The sequence below is a fragment of the Dendrobates tinctorius genome, unplaced genomic scaffold (genome assembly GCF_039654945.1).
Source record: "Dendrobates tinctorius isolate UK_male_01 unplaced genomic scaffold, ASM3965494v1 ptg000114l, whole genome shotgun sequence".
Classification (NCBI taxonomy): Eukaryota; Metazoa; Chordata; class Amphibia; order Anura; family Dendrobatidae; genus Dendrobates; species Dendrobates tinctorius.
Window position 1 is genome coordinate 25,664,165 of NW_027361782.1, and position 13,603 is coordinate 25,677,767.

Consider the following 13,603-nt stretch of genomic DNA (forward strand, 5'->3'; position numbering starts at 1 on the left):
TATGTACCATCCTTCAGAACTTTGAGGACTGCACCAAGATGGTGAGCGGCGATTACGCCATAATTAGCGTCACCATCCCACTTATTAGCATTCTGAAAACCTCTCTGCTCACAATTAAAGTGGACGGATTGCAGGCAGAGCACAAGGATATGGAGCAAGGAACCATACAGGATGATTACACTCAGCCCAGCCTCATGTCGTCGCAACATGGATTGGTAGACAATAAGAAGGAGGAGGAAGAGCAGGAGCTACTTTCATGCGCTATAGACGGTACTACACGGACAGCTGTCATACCGTCTGTTCATTGGGGATGGTCTGAGGACAGGGAGGAGGATGAGAAGGAGGAGGACAGCATGGTCAGTCGTCCTGTTGGTGAGGACACAGAAGTCTTGTCTGTTAGCAGTCCGGCATGCATGGCTGACTATATGTTGCGCTGCGTTTCCCATGACCCTCGCATTATAAAAATTTTCGTTGACACTTATTACTGGTTGGTGACACTTCTAGACCCACGCTACAAGGAGAACTTTCAATCTCTTCTTCCAGAGGCAGAGAGTTGTACAAAAATGTTGCTGTACCAGAGGGCCCTTGTAGCGGAATTGCTGAAAAAATTCCCATGTGAGAATGCTGGCAGCAGACGTCAGAGTTTGTTGTACAACCAAGGAGTCCAAGCGAGAGAGACAAAAGTACAATTCAGCTCAGGCAGGGGAACAATGGCAAAGTTCTGGGGCAGTTTTCTCAGACCCTCCTATCGTGCTGGCACAGAGGCAAGGGGTGCTGGCACAAGAAGTGCAATGTTCGGGAAGATGCTGAGGGAGTACCTTGCAGATCGTACAAACGTCCTCCAGGATTCCGCTGTGCCTTTTAATTATTGGGTATCCAAGCTGGACACATTGCATAAACTGGCTCTCTATGCCTTGGAGGTCCGGGCCTGCCCTGCTGCTAGCATTCTGCCAGAGCGGGTTTTTAGTGCCGCTGGTGGAATTATAACAGATAAGCGCATCCGCCTGTCTACTGACAATGCCGACAGGCTGACTTTTAAAATATGAACAAGGGCTGGATTGGGCAAGACTTCTTTACACGACCGAATGAAAACAGCGAAACATAACCTCAAATACATTGTCTTTTTTGTGGAGGTGTATTTGTGGCGCCCCCAGGAGTACGGTCACCACAGTGTCATTACCTCCCTCCTAGGGAGTTTGATGTCATGTTTGGAAGCAATGAAGGATCTCTCTGTCAGGTAATTTCAGCACAGTTCCTATTCCAGGTCAGCAGAGGGAGCTCTGAACCTATCTGCTGAGGAGGTGCTCTCTGTGGTCAAGAGGAAGGACGTTAGTTAGTTAGTGCAGAGAGAGGGAAGAGTGTAGACGTTTGGAGACGAGCTGGGGACGGAGCTGGAGTCAAGCTCACCCCTAAGCTGAAGTGCATTGACCGGACCCCGGCGTCCGAGGCTGTGTGGATACTAAAAGTCCCACAGCAGAAACCAGAGGATCAAGAGGCTGTAAATGCTCTGTTCCTACCTAAGACTTGACAACATAGCAGCAACGTGTGTAAGCCAGAGAAAGAGGGCTACAGCTGCCTGCCATGCGAGTAGAGTTCTAAGAAAGAGCAAGCAAGAGGAACTTGAGTGTAATTCATAACTACAAGTACTTCAGATTAGCGCTAGAAAGGAAACTACACAACCAATCTGCATAAAGGGATTCCCAAGTTGCTTCCAGGCTGACCAATTCATGTACCATCTGTAATCTGGATCCTGGACTGTACCTACAAAGCACAGTAAAAGGTAAAAGAAATTGCACTCTGTCATGTTCTTTGAATTCTTCCTGTAACCCCTTCAGCACTGCTACATCTCCGTATCTAAACACTACATCTTCTACCGTAACATCTACTACTACTTCCCTGGGACTACAGCTCTGCCTGTGGAGAGCTTTACTATCTCTGCTGCATCATACCATCTGTCCCAGAGGATCTGCACTGCGAGAGAGCATGAAAAGTGAAGTGCTGTGTGCAAAGAGATCAGCAGGCAGGAAGTTAGGAGCTGAGGCTTGCAGTCCCGGCGTGCCCCTATCATCCAGCCTGTGGAGCTGCGACCTGGTAAGCCAGTGGAACACGGAGCCTGGCCAACGTTAACTAGTGGGGAAGAGTATGTCTGAGGCAGGAGAAGATGTAGTGATGGACACCACTGTATCCCCCACAGCACCGCAAGAGGCATTTGCCCCTGCGGCTTCAATGGCACCGCAGAATCCAGCAGCCAGCTCCGCCTCCAGAGTGCAAACTGGGAGTGGTCTGGCTACCGCAATACTCAGGGGAGTCACATACCCTGAGCGATTTTAAAGAGAGACTGTGCAGTTTATTTGATGTATATCCTCTGTCTGAAAGACAAAAGGTAAACATCCTTATTGGACAGCTAACTAGTGCAGCGCAAAGAGATGTAAAGTCCTGGCAGGACACTGATAAAGAGACTGTTAAGCAAGTTCTTGCTAAGTTGAGGAGCACCTTTGATACCCGAACTGCAGCAGAAATAAAAATGAGATTCTTTGGGTGCAAACAAAGGGCGCAGGACAGTATATGGGACTATGCTCTTAACCGGCAAGAGGCGCTGCGAGCCATAAAGCAGGTTGACCCAGACAGTGTGAAAGATGGAGACAGACTTAAAGGAACACTTTATTGAGGGACTCAGCTGCGTATCATGGCCCTACAAAACCCCGATCTGGGCTTTGCAGACTTTAAAGACAGGGCTATTCAGGTGCTGCATGAACCAAATGTCAGCCGCCCAGCGCCCCCTAGGCGCCCATCAATTACATACCACCAAGAGGCAGCATCTTTCCCTCAGAGCCCTGTGCAGGCTGACACACAGATTCTAGATAGTGATCCATCTGCAGAGCTGCGCCTTCAGGTCCAAGAGCTGACCAAAAATATGGCTGCACTTGCCAAAACTGTGTAGTCCATGCAAGTGTCCTCAAAGGAGAAGATCCAGCTGGTCTCCAGTCCTGAGAATGTCCTGTGGCTACCGAAGAAGAGGATCCTGTCACTCCGAGGGAGAGACAACGATTGCTATGACCAGAATGGACGTCCCATCTGTCGCCGCTGCAACAAGGCAGGCCACATCGCAAGATTCTGTTATTTAAATGAGCAACCCCTGGGGCAGAGGGCCAACCCCCAGGAGTAGGACAACAAGGCCCAAAGAACTGGCAAGCCAAGTACGTTGGAGGGCGACTGATCCTCCCAGTGGTGACTGACGGCATCCCCATGAACGCTTTGCTGGACACCAGCTCTCAGGTGACAACTGTGCCATATATTCTTTACAATAAGTATTGAGCTGATTCTGAACTTACTTGTGGCCCAAGTGATGAGCTGACAGTAGTTGCCAACAATGGTCAGTCTTTGCCGAAAGTGGGATGTAAAGAGATTACCATTAAGGTGGGGCGAGTAGAGTTAAAAAAAACAAGGTCTGATAGTTGCAGACATTGATCGACAAGAATGTAACCCAATAATGAGCTTAGGTACTAATGTGATTGAAAATTGTCTTGCCGAGGTTATTGTTTTGTTGCAACAGGTAGCTGAGACTGCTGGTTCCAGTGAGCAACGAGTCCTGCAGAAGGAGATCAAGGCCCTGATGCAAAGACAGCAGGTAGAACTATCTGGTGGAGAAATTGGCAGCGTCAGAGTGAGTGATTCATTCCCCACTGCAATACCCCCCGAGGGGTGAAATGTTAATTTGGTGTCGGGCAGCCATAGGCCTCAGGATTACCAAGCCCTGGTAGAGCCAGTGTACTCTGATAGTCGGACCACTGTCCTGACAGCCAGAGGGGTTGTTGTTGTCCGCAAGGGGAGAGTACCTGTACGCATCTTAAATTGTGGGGAGGAGGAGGCCACAATACCTCGGTATGCCACAGTTGCTAATCTGTTTACTGTCAGTAACAACGCAATACAGGCAGCAGAGCCCTTTGTCTCAATTGACCAGGCGGAGGACAATGGCTCTGTAAAGCAGCTGGAGGAGTGGTGTCAGCAGCTGCATGTGGGAACTGACTCCACCCCTTCACACCAAAAGAATGGGATGTGCCAAGTGGTTCAGGAGTATGAGTTGCTTATTCAGCTAACACCCTCTAGACTTTGGGAAGGCAAAAGGGGTTCAACATCACATCTCCATTGGAGATCATCCACCCATTAAAGAGAGGTACCGGCCTATACCCCCAACACAATATCAATGTGCCAAAAGAATGTTGCAGGAAATGAGGGAAGCTAGGGTAATCAGACATACAGTAGTTGTAGCCCCTGGGCAGCCCCAATAGTCTCTGTGAACAAGAAAGATGGTACCATGAGAATGTGTGTTGATTACAGAAAAATGAACAGCATTACACATAAGGATGCCTACCCATTACCCGGAATTGAAGAGTAATTAGCTGCACTGAAAACTGCTAACTATTTTTCCACCTTGGATCTCACTAGTGGGTATTGGCAGGTTCCCGTGGCAGAGCCAGACAAGGAGAAAACAGCATTTAATACACCAATGAGTTTAACGACATGCCGTTCGGGCTCTGCACAGCCCCAGGGATGTTTCAACGGCTAATGGTTAACGGTTGGGTCCAAAGTTCTTGGACACAAGAACTTTGAGACAGTTCTGTTGTATCTTGATGACGTCATTATTTTCTCCAAGACCTACGAAGACTAGAGTTGAGCGACTTTTGGTTTTTTAGGGTCGCGTTTCGTTTCGTGAAACCCGACTTTTCCAAAAGTCGGGTCGAGCAAGATCGTCCGATTATAGGGAAAAGTCGGGGTCGTCCCGAAACACGAAACCCAATGTACGTCAATGGGGAATAAAAGTCGGCAGTGAGAGGAGGACAGGAAACACACCTACAGTGCCCATTTGAATGCCAAAAGCATCAATTCTTCTTTCTTAAGCTTGTCAACCTTAATTAACTTCATAATACAAGTTACGCACTGAAAAATGGGGATTATTTGGCTACAAACTGTGGGGGGGGGGGAGGGCTGGCTCCAGGTTTTCATGTGCCCTGGGCGAAAGAGCGCCCCTTTAACACATACCACAACTCATCATGCTCCGATACGGCAGAGAAATAGCGGTATAGTACAATGAAAAATACCTCACTTTTTACATCTCATGACGAGGCCCATCTATTTCTCCATACAGAATCATTGGTCCCATATAATGTTTGAAACAGTATATGATGAGCTCCACATAATGCTACAGTATATGTTGGTCCCCATGGATGAAGCTCCACTGTCTTATGGGCCCAAATAATGCTCCAAACATAATGGGCCCCATTTCTAATGCTCTAGTGTATAATGGGCCCTGTAAATGCTGCTCCAGTGTCGGATGTCCACCTTTGGAATGTTCCAGTGTATGGTGGGCCCCATCTATCATTCTCCAGAGTATAGTGCTCCCCAAAAATTGCTGTCCCAACATTGAAAACAATCAAATAAGTCTCCTCGCTAGGGGATCCCTGTACTTGTCTGGACAGGTGCTGTAGCTTGCTTAACAGCTCACCAGCGGTTCTCACGCCCAGTATGGATTACACGTGATTGCACAAAGGTGAGAAAGGGTACCGTATCCCCAGATAACATGTATGGATAGCGTACACATTCAAAATATATGTCTCAGGAGGCAGGCTCAGACGGTGTTAGGCCCAGTATGGATTGCACGTGATTGCACAAAGGTTAGAAAGGGTACCGTATCCCCGGATAACATGTATGGATAGCATACACATTCAAAATATATGTCTATACAGCATGAGGCAGGCTCAGACGGTGTTAGGCCCAGTATGGATTGCACGTGACTGCACAAAGGTTAGAAAGGGTACCATATCCCTGGATAACATGTATGGACAGCGTACACATTCAAAATATATGTCTATACAGCATGAGGCAGGCTCAGACGGTGTTAGGCCCAGTATGGATTGCAAGTGATTGCACAAAGGTTAGAAAGGGTACCGTATCCCTGGATAACATGTATGGATAGCGTACACATTCAAAATATATGTCTCAGGAGGCAGGCTCAGACGGTGTTAGGCCCAGTATGGATTGCACGTGATTGCACAAAGGTTAGAAAGGGTACCGTATCCCCGGATAACATGTATGGATAGCGTACACGTTCAAAATATATGTCTATACAGCATGAGGCAGGCTCAGACGGTGTTAGGCCCAGTATGGATTGCACGTGATTGCACAAAGGTTAGAAAGGGTACCGTATCCCTGGATAACATGTATGGATAGCGTACACATTCAAAATATATGTCTATACAGCATGAGGCAGGCTCAGACGGTGTTAGGCCCAGTATGGATTGCACGTGATTGCACAAAGGTTAGAAAGGGTACCGTATCCCTGGATAACATGTATGGATAGCGTACACATTCAAAATATATGTCTCAGGAGGCAGGCTCAGACAGTGTTAGGCCCAGTATGGATTGCACGTGATTGCACAAAGGTTAGAAAGGGTACCGTATCCCCGGATAACATGTATGGATAGCGTACACATTCAAAATATATGTCTATACAGCATGAGGCAGGCTCAGACGGTGTTAGGCCCAGTATGGATTGCACGTGATTGCACAAAGGTTAGAAGGGGTACCGTATCCCTGGATAACATGTATGGATAGCGTACACATTCAAAATATATGTCTATACAGCATGAGGCAGGCTCAGACGGTGTTAGGCCCAGTATGGATTGCACGTGATTGCACAAAGGTTAGAAAGGGTACCGTATCCCTGGATAACATGTATGGATAGCGTACACATTCAAAATATATGTCTCAGGAGGCAGGCTCAGACGGTGTTAGGCCCAGTATGGATTGCACGTGATTGCACAAAGGTTAGAAAGGGTACCGTATCCCTGGATAACATGTATGGATAGCGTACACATTCAAAATATATGTCTCAGGAGGCAGGCTCAGACGGTGTCAGGCACAGTATGGATTTGACGGCCCAGATTACACAGCGGAGGAGCAGGGAGAGGTAAAGATTGCAAATGCTGGGGCCCTGCCCAAGCAAGGGGGGCCCACTCGTGGTCGTCGGTACTGGCACTGGGCCCCTCATAGTACAGCGGTGTGTCTGACGGCGGGTGTGCACCACCACCGTCAGAGACACTTGATTGCACTATGAGGGACCCTGTGCCAGTGCCCGCGCCCAAGAGTCGGCCTACCCACCTGTCCAGGGTAACGGCACTCGCACGATGTCGTGCGGTAGGTGGTGACCCCGGCCATGGGGGGGGAGGCAGCACAGTTAGGGAGTTTTAGAAAGTGGCATATGTTGATGTTGGACATTCAGCTGATGCAAAAGGCGAAATAGGTGAAGTACCAGGAAGAGGTGGACCAAAGCAAGCCATTTTTCTGTCACCCTATGTGTCATCAGGGAAGGTGGGACAAAATCCTTGGAAACCCATGCGTGGTTCATTTTAATGAAGGTTAGATCATCCACATTTTGGGTTGACAGACGGGTCCTTTTTTCTGTCAGGATTGATCCAGCTGCACTGAAGACTCTTTCCGATAGCACACTTGCAGCTGGGCAAGCGAGCTCCTGTAAGGCATATTGGGCCAATTCAGGCCAGGTGTCCAGTTTAGCGGCCCAATAGTCAAAGGGGAATGACCTGTGTGGGAGAACATCGATATGGGAGGAAAAGTAGTTTGTTACCATAGTTGACAACTGCTGTCTCCTGTCACTTTCTATCGATGCAGTATTACCAGTTGTGTGAGCGGTATTTGAAAAATCAGTCCACAACATTGTCATGAAACCCCTGTCTCCAACGCCACTTCTGCTGTGTGCACCACGAACACCTCTGCCAAGCTGCCCCCGGCCCGTACGGCTCGTGTGAGAACCATCACCGATGCTGTGTGCTGGGAATGCCTCAAGCAACCGATTTACCAGAGTTGCTTGTTTATTAGCCAATATTAGGTCAAGGTTCTCCTGTGGCATGATGTTTTGTAATTTGCCTTTATAGCGTGGATCCAGGATGCTGGCCAACCAGTAGTCGTCATCGTTCATCATTTTGGCAATGCGGGGGTCCCTTTTTAGGATCCGCAAGGCATAATCTGACATGTGGGCCAATGTTCCCGGTGTCAATGATGCACTGCGAGTGCTGGGTGGAGGAGCACTTTCTGGCAAATCCACATCCCTCCAGTCACGCACAAACCCTGTACCAGACCTTGCCACGCCAACATTTTCACTTGCCCCACAAGATGCATCCTCCTCCCCTAAGTAATCATCCCCATCATCCTCCTCCTCCTCCTCTTCTTCCTCCACCTCGTCCAGGAGAGGTCCCTGAGCAGACAATGGCTGAATGTCATCAAGGATTCCCTCCTCCTCATCAACATTGGCTGCAGACGCCTGCTCCTTAAGGTGCGTCAAAGTTTGCATGAGCAGACGCATAAGTGGGATGCTCATGCTTAGGATGGCGTCGTCTGTGCTTACCAGCCGTGTGCATTCCTCAAAACACTGAAGGACTTTACAAAGGTCTTTCAGCTTCGACCACTGCACACCTGTCAACTCCATGTCTGCTCTCAAAGTGCCTGGCCGTGTATCCTCCCACAAATGCATTATGGCCTGCCTCTGCTCGCACAGCCGCTCCACCATGTGCAGGGTGGAGTTCCACCTTGTTGCAATGTCGATAATGAGGCGGTGGTTGGGAAGGTGGAGCAATCGCTGCAGCTTCTGCATACGAACGGAGTGTACAGGCGACCGGCGGATGTGCGCGCACAGTCTTCGCACCTTCTGGAGCAGGGCTGTTAACTCCGGATAATTTTTGAGGAAGCACTGCACCACCAGGTTCAAGGTGTGAGCCAAGCCAGGTATGTGGCTGAGTTTTGAAAGGGCTATGGCTGCCACAAAATTACGGCCGTTATCACTAACTACCTTGCCTGCCTCAAGATGTACACTGCCCAGCCATGACTCAGTTTGTCGCTTCAAGTACTCGGCCAGCACCTCGGCGGTGTGTCTGTCGCCCAAACACATCATCTGCAACACAGCCTGCTGACGCTTTCCACTAGCTGCTCGATAGGGGGACACATCGTGTGCAACAGTGGCAGCTGCAGATGGAGTGCTCGTACGACTGCGCTCTGTGGACGAGCTTTCGCTTCTGGAGGAGGAGGGTCGAACGCCTACAGCCAACTGTTTCCTATACCGTGGGCTAGGCAGCACTGTCCCACCACCGCTGTCCCCTGTGGACCCTGCATCCACCACATTAACCTAGTGCGCAGTGATGGACACGTAACGGCCCTGGCCATGCCGACTGGACCATGCATCAGTTGTGAGGTGCACCTTTCCACTCACTGACTGCTTGAGTGCATGGACAATGCGGTCTTTCACATGATGGTGGAGGGCTGGGATGGCTTTGCGAGAGAAGAAGTGGCGACTGGGTATGTCATAGCGTGGTACTGCATAGGCCATGAGTTCGCGGAAAGCTGTGCTTTCCACCAACCGAAAGGGCATCATCTCAAACGAGATTAGTTTGGCAATGTGGGCGTTCAAACCCAGTGTACGCGGATGAGAGACTAAGTACTTTCTTGACCTACTCATAGTGTCTGGGAGGGTGAGCTGGACTTGAGAGCTGCATATGGTGGAAGTAGCGGTGGACAGGGCGGACTGAGAGAGGGTTGATGATGGTGATGGAGTTGGTGTTTTTTCTGATGGCCTAGAATCAGTATTTCGTTGATATAACAGTGGGATTCCCTGACTGCTGTGGTCTTGCAACGACACCTCAACATTTGCTGCTGTGCTAACCGGTGGGCTTACAGTGGGGGAAACAATGTAGCGTTGCTGACTACCTTCGTTGTGATCAGTTGCACATGTGGCACTTGAGGTTTGGTGTTGTGTCCACGCTTGCAAGTGCATGCTGGTTAAATGTCTAAGCATGCAACTGGTATTCAAATTTTTCAGATTTTTCCCTCGGCTAAAGGTCTTTGCGCACTTCTTACAGATAACCTTGGCCTGATCATGAGGATTTTGTTCAAAAAAGTGCCACACTGCACTCTTCCTACTTTGGCAGACATTTTGCGGCCTAGCACGCTGTGATCTTTTGACCATCTGGACAAGCTGTCCAGCAACTCTTTTGATGTTTGGAACCTGTCTTTGGAGTGCTCCGGGCCTGCCAGATAACAGCTGTTGCGATGTCGATGTCTGCTGTGGATGCTCCTCATCTGAGCTATTGGAAGCAGCACCCTCTTCCCCCAATGGATGCCGATCTGGGTCAACAACTGGGTCATCCATCACCTCCTCTTCTATGTCATGTGCACCTTCCTCTGTGTCACCGTGTATGGTGGTATAGTGTGCGGGAAGGGGCACCTGAGTCTCATCAGGGTCAGAATCTGGCTCTGTACACTGCGAGGACAATGTAGTGCTCTGAGTGAATGTACCAGCAGAATCATCCATCAGCGGCTGTGCATCAGTGCACTCCATGTCAGATTCATCTTGGCCTGGGTAATTCACCATTTGACTTGATAATCCAGGCATGGTATGTGAAAACAGCTCCATGGAGTAATCAGTAGTATGGCCTGCGTCATCCTTCAATCTTGGTTGGGGTGAAGGACACAAGGAAAGGTGTGGTTCATGAACATGAGCCTCCAATGACAACTCAGTGCTTTTACTTTTTACAACTGAAGAAGAGGAGGCGATAGAGCTGGAGGCTGAGTCAGCAATGTAAGACAAAACTTTTTCCTGATGCTCTGGCTTTAAAAGCAGTTTGCCAACTCCTAGAAAACTAAGCGTTCGAGGCCTTATGTAGCCAGACGATGACGCAGGGTCAGCACCTCCTGCATTCGGTCCTATTTTGCTCTTGCCACTACCATCAGATCCACCACCAACACCATCATTACCAGCTGCCAACCCCCGCCCAATTCCACGGCCTCTTCCACCAGCCTTCCTCATTTTTGGTAGAAATGTAGACAAAATCCAACAAACTATATAGTAATGTAAAACAAGGTACAAGGTGTCTATAGGGCAGGGGAGATTTTGAATATCTGCACACACTTTTGGACACTGGACACTTTTGGATTGTGTGAGGCCCACTGATATCTGAGCGCTATGTGACAGGCTCGATGGCACAGCTGTGACAAAAGTGACTAGAGGATAAGGGAGATTTTGAATTTCTGCACACACTTGTGGACAGTGGACACTTTTGGATTGTGTGAGGCCCACTGATATCTGAGCGCTATGTGACAGGCTCGATGGCACTGCTGTGACAAAAGTGACTAGAGGATAAGGGAGATTTTGAATATCTGCACACACTTTTGGACACTGGACACTTTTGGATTGTGTGAGGCCCACTGATATCTGAGCGCTATGTGACAGGCTCGATGGCACTGCTGTGACAAAAGTGACTAGAGGATAAGGGAGATTTTGAATATCTGCACACACTTTTGGACACTGGACACTTTTGGATTGTGTGAGGCCCACTGATATCTGAGCGCTATGTGACAGGCTCGATGGCACTGCTGTGACAAAAGTGACTAGAGGATAAGGGAGATTTTGAATATCTGCACACACTTTTGGACACTGGACACTTTTGGATTGTGTGAGGCCCACTGATATCTGAGCGCTATGTGACAGGCTCGATGGCACAGCTGTGACAAAAGTGACTAGAGGATAAGGGAGATTTTGAATTTCTGCACACACTTGTGGACAGTGGACACTTTTGGATTGTGTGAGGCCCACTGATATCTGAGCGCTATGTGACAGGCTCAATGGCACTGCTGTGATAAAAGTGACTAGAGGATAAGGGAGATTTTGAATATCTGCACACACTTTTGGACACTGGACAATTTTGGATTGTGTGAGGCCCACTGATATCTGAGCGCTATGTGACAGGCTCGATGGCACTGCTGTGACAAAAGTGACTAGAGGATAAGGGAGATTTTGAATATCTGCACACACTTTTGGACACTGGACACTTTTGGATTGTGTGAGGCCCACTGATATCTGAGCGCTATGTGACAGGCTCGATGGCACTGCTGTGACAAAAGTGACTAGAGGATAAGGGAGATTTTGAATATCTGCACACACTTTTGGACACTGGACACTTTTGGATTGTGTGAGGCCCACTGATATCTGAGCGCTATGTGACAGGCTCGTTGGCACAGCTGTGACAAAAGTGACTAGAGGATAAGGGAGATTTTGAATTTCTGCACACACTTTTGGACACTGGACACTTTTGGATTGTGTGAGGCCCACTGATATCTGAGCGCTATGTGACAGGCTCGATGGCACTGCTGTGACAAAAGTGACTAGAGGATAAGGGAGATTTTGAATATCTGCACACTCTTTTGGACACTGGACACTTTTGGATTGTGTGAGGCCCACTGATATCTGAGCGCTATGTGACAGGCTCGATGGCACTGCTGTGACAAAAGTGACTAGAGGATAAGGGAGATTTTGAATATCTGCACACACTTTTGGACACTGGACACTTTTGGATTGTGTGAGGCCCACTGATATCTGAGCGCTATGTGACAGGCTCGATGGCACTGCTGTGACAAAAGTGACTAGAGGATAAGGGAGATTTTGAATATCTGCACACACTTTTGGACACTGGACACTTTTGGATTGTGTGAGGCCCACTGATATCTGAGCGCTATGTGACAGGCTCGATGGCACAGCTGTGACAAAAGTGACTAGAGGATAAGGGAGATTTTGAATTTCTGCACACACTTGTGGATAGTGGACACTTTTGGATTGTGTGAGGCCCACTGATATCTGAGCGCTATGTGACAGGCTCGATGGCACTGCTGTGACAAAAGTGACTAGAGGATAAGGGAGATTTTGAATATCTGCACACACTTTTGGACACTGGACACTTTTGGATTGTGTGAGGCCCACTGATATCTGAGCACTATGTGACAGGCTCGATGGCACTGCTGTGACAAAAGTGACTAGAGGATAAGGGAGATTTTGAATATCTGCACACACTTTTGGACACTGGACACTTTTGGATTGTGTGAGGCCCACTGATATCTGAGCGCTATGTGACAGGCTCGATGGCACTGCTGTGACAAAAGTGACTAGAGGATAAGGGAGATTTTGAATATCTGCACACACTTTTGGACACTGGACACTTTTGGATTGTGTGAGGCCCACTGATATCTGAGCGCTATGTGACAGGCTCGATGGCACAGCTGTGACAAAAGTGACTAGAGGATAAGGGAGATTTTGAATTTCTGTACACACTTGTGGACAGTGGACACTTTTGGATTGTGTGAGGCCCACTGATATCTGAGCGCTATGTGACAGGCTCGATGGCACTGCTGTGATAAAAGTGACTAGAGGATAAGGGAGATTTTGAATTTCTGCACACACTTGTGGACAGTGGACACTTTTGGATTGTGTGAGGCCCACTGATATCTGAGCGCTATGTGACAGGCTCGATGGCACTGCTGTGATAAAAGTGACTAGAGGATAAGGGAGATTTTGAATATCTGCACACACTTTTGGACACTGGACACTTTTGGATTGTGTGAGGCCCACTGATATCTGAGCGCTATGTGACAGGCTCGATGGCACTGCTGTGACAAAAGTGACTAGAGGATAAGGGAGATTTTGAATATCTGCACACACTTTTGGACACTGGACACTTTTGGATTGTGTGAGGCCCACTGATATCTGAGC